Raw genomic sequence first — 7419 nt, 5'->3', positions numbered from 1 at the left:
TAGGCCAGGGAGCATCCCCTCGGCCCATCTAGGCCTCCTAGGTCGTGGGCCCCATGGTGGACCCCTCCGGAACCTTCTAGAACCTTCCAGTCAACCACCGGAAAAATCCCGAACATTTTCGAAACCCAGAAATCAACTTCCCTTATATGAATCTTATTCTCCGGACTATTCCGAACCTCCTCGTGACATCCTGGATCACATTCGAGACTCCGAACAAACTTCGTCTCCATACCATATTCAAATCTACTTATGCGACATCGAACCTTAAGCGCGTCACCCTACGGTTCGCGAACTATGCAGACATGGTCGAGACTCCTCTCCGAGCAATAACCAATAGCGGGATCTGGAGATCCATAATGGCTCCCACATATTCAACGATGACTAAGTGATCGATTGAACCATTTACATACGATGCCATTTCTCTTTGTCACACGATATTCTACTTGTCCGAGGTTTGATCATCAGTATCTCCATACCTTGTTCAACCTCGATACCGACAAGTACTCTTTACTCGTACCGTGGTATGTCATCTCTTATGATCCAATCATATGCTTGCAAGCTAATCAAACGACATTCCACCGAGAGGGCCCAGAGTATATCTATCCGTCATCAGGACGGACAAATCCCACTATTGATCCATATGCCTCAACTCACACTTTCCGAATACTTAATCCCATCTTTATAACCACCCATTTACGCAATGGCTTTTGATGTAATCAAAGTACCCTTCCGGTGTAAGTGATTTACATGATCTCATGGTCGAAGGACTAAGGCAACTATGTACGAAAGCTTATAGCAAATTGAACTTAATGACTTGATCTTGTGCTACGCTTATTTGGGTGTGTGTCCATTATATCATTCAACTAATGACATAACCTTGTTATTAATAACATCCAATGTTCATGATCACGAAACCATGATCATCCATTAATCAACAAGCTAGTTATACAAGAGGCTTACTAGGGACTTCTTGTTGTTTACATAACACACATGTATCAAAGTTTCGGTTAATACAATTATAGCATGGCATGTAAACATTTATCATAAACACAAAGATATATAATAACCACTTTATTATTGCCTCTTGGGCATATCTCCAACAAATATCTCCTGTTGTTCATATTCGGGAACACATCTTCGCAGAATACCATCCACTCCTTCTTTATATAGGTGTGGGTCATCCCAAAAATATTGCCTCAAATCATAAAAGAATTTCCTCCTTTCCTGAGCTGAAAAGGTTGGAGGCAAGTACTTGGAAACAATAAAGTTAGCATAATCAGCATACCAAGGACTATCTCGCGAGCTCACCTTTATTACAGCCAATTGTTCATTTGGAAAACTATCATTAACAGGAACAGGATCATAAACAATATTTTCCAATCTAGATAAATTATCAGCAACAGGATTATCAGCACCTTTCCTATCTATAATATGCAAATCAAATTCTTGCAACAAAAGCACCCATCTAATAAGCCTTGGCTTAGCATCTTTCTTTTGCATAAGGTATCTAATTGCAGCATGATCAGTATGAATTGTAACTTTTGAATCAACAATATAGGATCTAAACTTATCACAAGCAAAGACTACAGCTAACAATTCTTTTTCAGTTGTAGCATAATTTCTTTGAGCAGCATCAAGAGTTTTACTAGCATAATGAATAACATTCAATTTTTTATCTACTCGCTGTCCAAGAACAGCACCTACAGCAAAATCACTAGCATCACACATAATTTCAAAAGGTAAGTTCCAATCAGGAGGTTCAACTATAGGAGCAGTTGTTAAGGCTTTCTTTAGAGTTTCAAAAGCTTCCTTACAATCATCATCAAAAACAAAAGGTACATCTTTTTGAAGAAGATTAGTAAGAGGTTTTAAAATCTTGAGAAGTCTTTAATAAATCTCCTATAAAACCCAGCATGACCAAGAACACTACGAATACCTTTAACATCCCTGGGATAGGGCATCTTCTCAATTGCTTCAACTTTAGCTCTGTCAACTTCAATACCTCTCTCGGAAATTTTATGTCCCAATACAATTCCTTCATTAACCATAAAGTGGCATTTCTCCCAATTAAGAACAAGGTTAGTTTTTTCACATCTCTGCAAAACTTTATCAAGGTTTCGCAAGCAATTATCAAAAGAATTCCCATAGACAGAAAAATCATCCATGAATACCTCTACAATATTCTCGCAAAAACCATGAAAAATAGCAGACATGCATCTTTGAAAAGTAGCAGGAGCATTACATAAACCAAAAGGCATACGTCTATAAGCATAAGTTCCATAGGGACAAGTGAAAGTGGTTTTCTCTTGATCTTTAGTTTTAACAGCAATTTGTGAAAACCCAGAATAACCATCAAGAAAGCAAAAATGAGTATTTTTAGATAACCTTTCTAACATTTGGTCAATAAAAGGTAAAGGGTAATGATCTTTCTTAGTAACCTTATTAACTTTTCGATAATCAATGCACATTCTATACCCTACAACTACTCTTTGAGGGATGAGCTCATCATTATCATTAGGTACAACAGTCATTCCTCCTTTCTTAGGAACACAATGTACAGGACTAACCCATCTACTATCGGCAATAGGATATATAATACCAGCTTCAAGAAGTTTTAATACCTCATTCCTTACCACATCCTTCATCTTAGGAATTAGACGACGTTGATGTTCAACAACGAGGCTTTGCATCATCTTCCATATTAATGGCATGTTGGCAAATAGAGGGAGAAATCCCCTTCAAGTCATCAAGAGTGTAGCCAATAGCTCCTCGGTGTTTCTTCAATATTTCCAATAACCTTTCTTCCTCAATCTCTGAAAGCTTAGAACTAATAATAACAGGATATATTTTCTTATCATCAATATGAGCATATTTAAGATTATCAGGCAATGGTTTTAAATCAAAAACAGGATCTTCTTTTGGTGGCAATGTTATACCTAGATCTTCTACCGGTAAATCATGTTTAAGTATAGGTTGACGAAGGAAAATTTCATCAAGCTCATTTCTTTATTCCCTAAAAACTTCACTCTCACTATTCTCCAAATGTTGCTGCAAAGGATTATTAGGAGCAAGAGCAATAGATGCACATTGTTCAACTCTAAAATCATTATTAGGCGAATCAGCTTTATAAGGAGTTTTGGCAAATTTAGAGAAATTAAACTCATAAGATCACCAGCAAATTTAGTCAAAATTTTCTCTTTCTTGCAATCTATAACAGCCCCACAAGTATTTAGAAAAGGTCTACCAAAAATGATAGGACAATACTTACTAGCAGCAGAACCAAGTACCAAAAAGTCAGCAGGATATTTAATCTTACCACATAGAACTTCCACATCTCGAACAATACCAATTGGAGAGATAGTCTCTCTATTAGCTAGCCGAATAACCACATCAATATCTTCAAGTTCACAAGAACCAATTTCATGCATGATCTCCGTGTAAAGCTCATAAGGAATAGCACTAATACTTGCACCAATATCACATAGACCATAATAGCAATGATCACCAATTCTAACAGAGAGCATAGGAACACTAGCTTTCCTAGACTTATTAGGATGTGAAACAATATTAGAAGCATCTTCACAGAAAATAATATGACCATCTTCCACATTTTCAGTCACTAGATCCTTAACTATTGCAATAGCGGGTTCAACTTTTATTTGTTCTTCAGGTTCTATAGGTTTCTTTTCACTTTTATTAAACGCACTATTTATAACAGAGTACTCCTTCATTTTAGCAGGAAAAGGAGTTTTTTCAATATAAGCTTCAGGAATAACATGATCAACAGTTTCAACTACAACACATTTATTTATAGATGAATCAATTTTATCTTTATACGGTTCATTATACTTATCAAAATTCTTCTTAGGCAATTCATAATGAGAGGCAAAAGCTTTATAAAGAATTGCAGCGACTTGAGAATCAAGACCATAAGTAGCACTCATATTACGAAATTTATCAGTATCCATAAAAGCTTCAATGCATTTATAATCATAATTTATACCTGATTCTCTATCCTTGTCGTTCTCCCATCCTTCAGTATTCTCCCGGATCCGATTAAGAAGGTCCCTTTTAAACTCTTCTTTGTTGCGTGTAAATGATCCAGAACAAGAAGTATCCAGCAGGGTCTTGTCTTGAAAAGAAAGTCTTGCATAGAAATTATCAATGATAACATTACCAGGAAGCTCATGAATGGGGCATTTGAGAATTAAAGACTTCAATCTCCCCCATGCTTGGGAAATACTCTCTCCATCATGAGGCCAAAAATTATATATGCGGTTCCGGTCTTTGTGAATTTCACTTGGAGGATAGAACTTAGAATATAATTGGGGCACAATATCATTCCATTCAAGAGAATCCCCATCATCCAGTAATTTATACCAATGCGCCGCTTTAGCAGACAGCGATATAGAGAATAGTTTCTTCCTCACTTCGACCATAGCAATACCTGCACACTTGAATAAACCGCATAATTCATGTAAGAACAATAAATGATCTCAAGGATGGACAGTTCCATCCCCTGTATAACGGTTATCCACAACACGTTCAATAATTTTCATAGGTATTTTGTATGGAACCTCTTCCTCACCTGGCGCCTCATCCACTACCTTTGCAGTAGTAGTAGATTTACCAAATAAAAATTCAAGAGAAGATCTCTCCATAATGAGTTATAGCAGCAGGCAGAAACAAAATCAGCACAAACAGTAAAAGTTTCCCTTACCAATTCCACCTACCAATAGCGCTTCACTCCCCGGCAACGGCGCCGGAAAATAGTCTTGATGACCCACAAGTATAGGGGGTGTATCGTAGTATTTTCGATAAGTAAGAATGTCGATTCCAACGAGGAGCAGAAGGTGTTGACAAGCAGTTTCGATGAAGGATTCCCTGTAAATGCTCACAGACAAGTATTCAGGGGGTTTTAGTGTAGCAGATGAATAAAGTACGAGTAAGTAAAGTGCGAGAGAAATAATTGCAGCAAGTGGCCCAATCCTTTTTAGAACAAAGGACAAGCCGGTTTGTTTACTTATAATGACCAAACGTTCTTGAGGACACACGGGTATTTAGTCTAGTGCTTTCGCTTCATATAGCTGATTAATCTTCATTGTTTTGATAAGTGTTGTGTGGGTGAACCTATGCTAATGCACCGCCCTTCCTAGGACTAATACATACTTGTGATTATACCCCTTGCAAGCATCCGCAACTACAAGAAAGTAATTAAGATAAATCTAACCACGGACCTTAAACTGCGAGATCCTGCTATCCCTCCCGCATCGACATACCAACGTGGGTTCAGGTTTCTGTCACTCCGGCAACCCCGCAATTAGCAAACGAGTACAAGATGTATTCCCCTAGGCCCATAAAGGTGAAGTATCATGTAGTCGACGTTCACATGACACCACTAGAAGAATAACACCAGAACTTAAATAGCATAACATTGAATATTACCCAACATAATTCACTACTAACATTTAGACTTCACCCATGTCCTCAAGAACTAAACGAACTACTCACGAGACATCATATGGAACATGATCAGATGTGATATGATGATGAATAACAATCTGAACATAAACCTTGGTTCAATGGTTTCACTCAATAGCATCAATATCAAGTAGAAATCAATACCGGGAGAGTTTCCCCTATCGAACAATCAAGATCCAACCCTGATTGTTACAGCGGTGACGATGTGCAGCGGTGGAGACGGCGGTGATGATGATGGAGATGATGATGATGGTGATGGAGATGATGTCCAGCTCGATGTCGGTGACGATGGCGTCGATTTCCCCCTCCGGGAGGGAATTTCCCCGGCAGATTTCAGCCTGCCGGAGAGCTCTTTTCTCTCTGGTGTTTTCCGCCCCGCAGAGGCGGCTGTGACTCTTCGCGACTATCCTCTGGAGCTTAGGTTTTCGGGGTGAAGATGTACGCGAAGGAGAGGAGGCCAGAGGGGGCTGTGGGGCCCCTCCTCACAGGGCGGCGCGGCTAGGTCTTGGGCTGTGCCAGCCTATGAGGTGGGCCCATGGCGGCCCTCCTCGGCTCCCCCTTCTGGCTCCCTTCGTCTTCTGGAAAAATAGGATTTTTCATATAAATTTCATTAATTGTTGATCTTCCGAAATATTGCATTCTGACGGCGCTTTTTCCAGCAGAATCCTGACTCCGGTGCGCGAGCCTCCAATAACCATGAAACATGCAAAATAGATGAAATAACATAAGTAGCATCTCCAAATATGAAATATATCAATGAATAACAGCAAATTATGATATAAAATAGTGATGCAAAATGGACGTATCACCTACCAGTAAAATACACCGCCACTATCCACTCATCCAAAGTCTTCTGCAAGAAAAGCATCTTTGGACCCACCCTAGATCAACTTCCTATTGTCTGTGAGTATCCTGATGTCTTTCCCGAAGAATTGCCCGGTATGCCCCCAGATCGGGATATCGAGTTCATCATAGAGCTAATCCCGGGTACCGCACCCATAGCCCAGAGACCATATCGTATGAACCCCCAAGAGCTGATCGAATTGAAGAGACCATTGGATGACATGTTAGAGAAAGGTCTGATTCGACCTAGTGTTTCACCATGGGGATCACCTGTGATCTTCGTGGACAAAAGAGACGGAACCATTCGCTTATGTGTGGATTACCGGAGGCTCAATGACGTCACCATCAAAAACAAGTATCCCCTGCCCAAGATTGATGACCTATTCGACCAGATGAATGGAGCCAAGGTTTTCTCCAAGATAGACCTTCGCACCGGATATCACCAACTCAAGGTAAGAGAATCAGACAGCCCCAAGACTGCCTTTACTACCCGTTACGGACTGTACGAGTACACCGTAATGTCCTTTGGACTCACCAATGCCCCTGTTGCTGCGCACAGTTGATGTCGGCGTAGTAGCTTCCTTGTGATGTTGGGAACCCCAAGAGGAAGGTATGATGTGTACAGCAGCAAGTTTTCCCTCAGTAAGAAACCAAGGTTTATCGAACCAGTAGGAGCCAAGAAGCACGTTGAAGGTTGATGGCGGCGAGATGTAGTGCGGCGCAACACCGGGGATTCCGGCGCCAACGTGGAACCCGCACAACACAACCAAAGTACTTTGCCCCAACGAAACGAGTGAGGTTGTCAATCTCACCGGCTTGCTGTAACAAAGGATTAGATGTATAGTGTGGATGATGATTGTTTGCGAGAAAACAATAAAACAAGTATTGCGATAGATTGTATTCGATGTAAAAGAATGGACCGGGGTCCACAGTTCACTAGAGGTGTCTCTCCCATAAGAAATAGCATATTGGGTAAACAAATTACAGTTGGGCAATTGACAAATAGAGAGGGCATGACAATGCACATACATGACATGATGAGTATTGTGAGATTTAATTGGGCAGTACGACAAAGTACATAGACCGCTATCCAGC

This window comes from Lolium rigidum, chromosome 6 (genome assembly GCF_022539505.1).
Source record: "Lolium rigidum isolate FL_2022 chromosome 6, APGP_CSIRO_Lrig_0.1, whole genome shotgun sequence".
Classification (NCBI taxonomy): Eukaryota; Viridiplantae; Streptophyta; class Magnoliopsida; order Poales; family Poaceae; genus Lolium; species Lolium rigidum.
Note: the sequence above shows the minus strand (reverse complement) of the source record.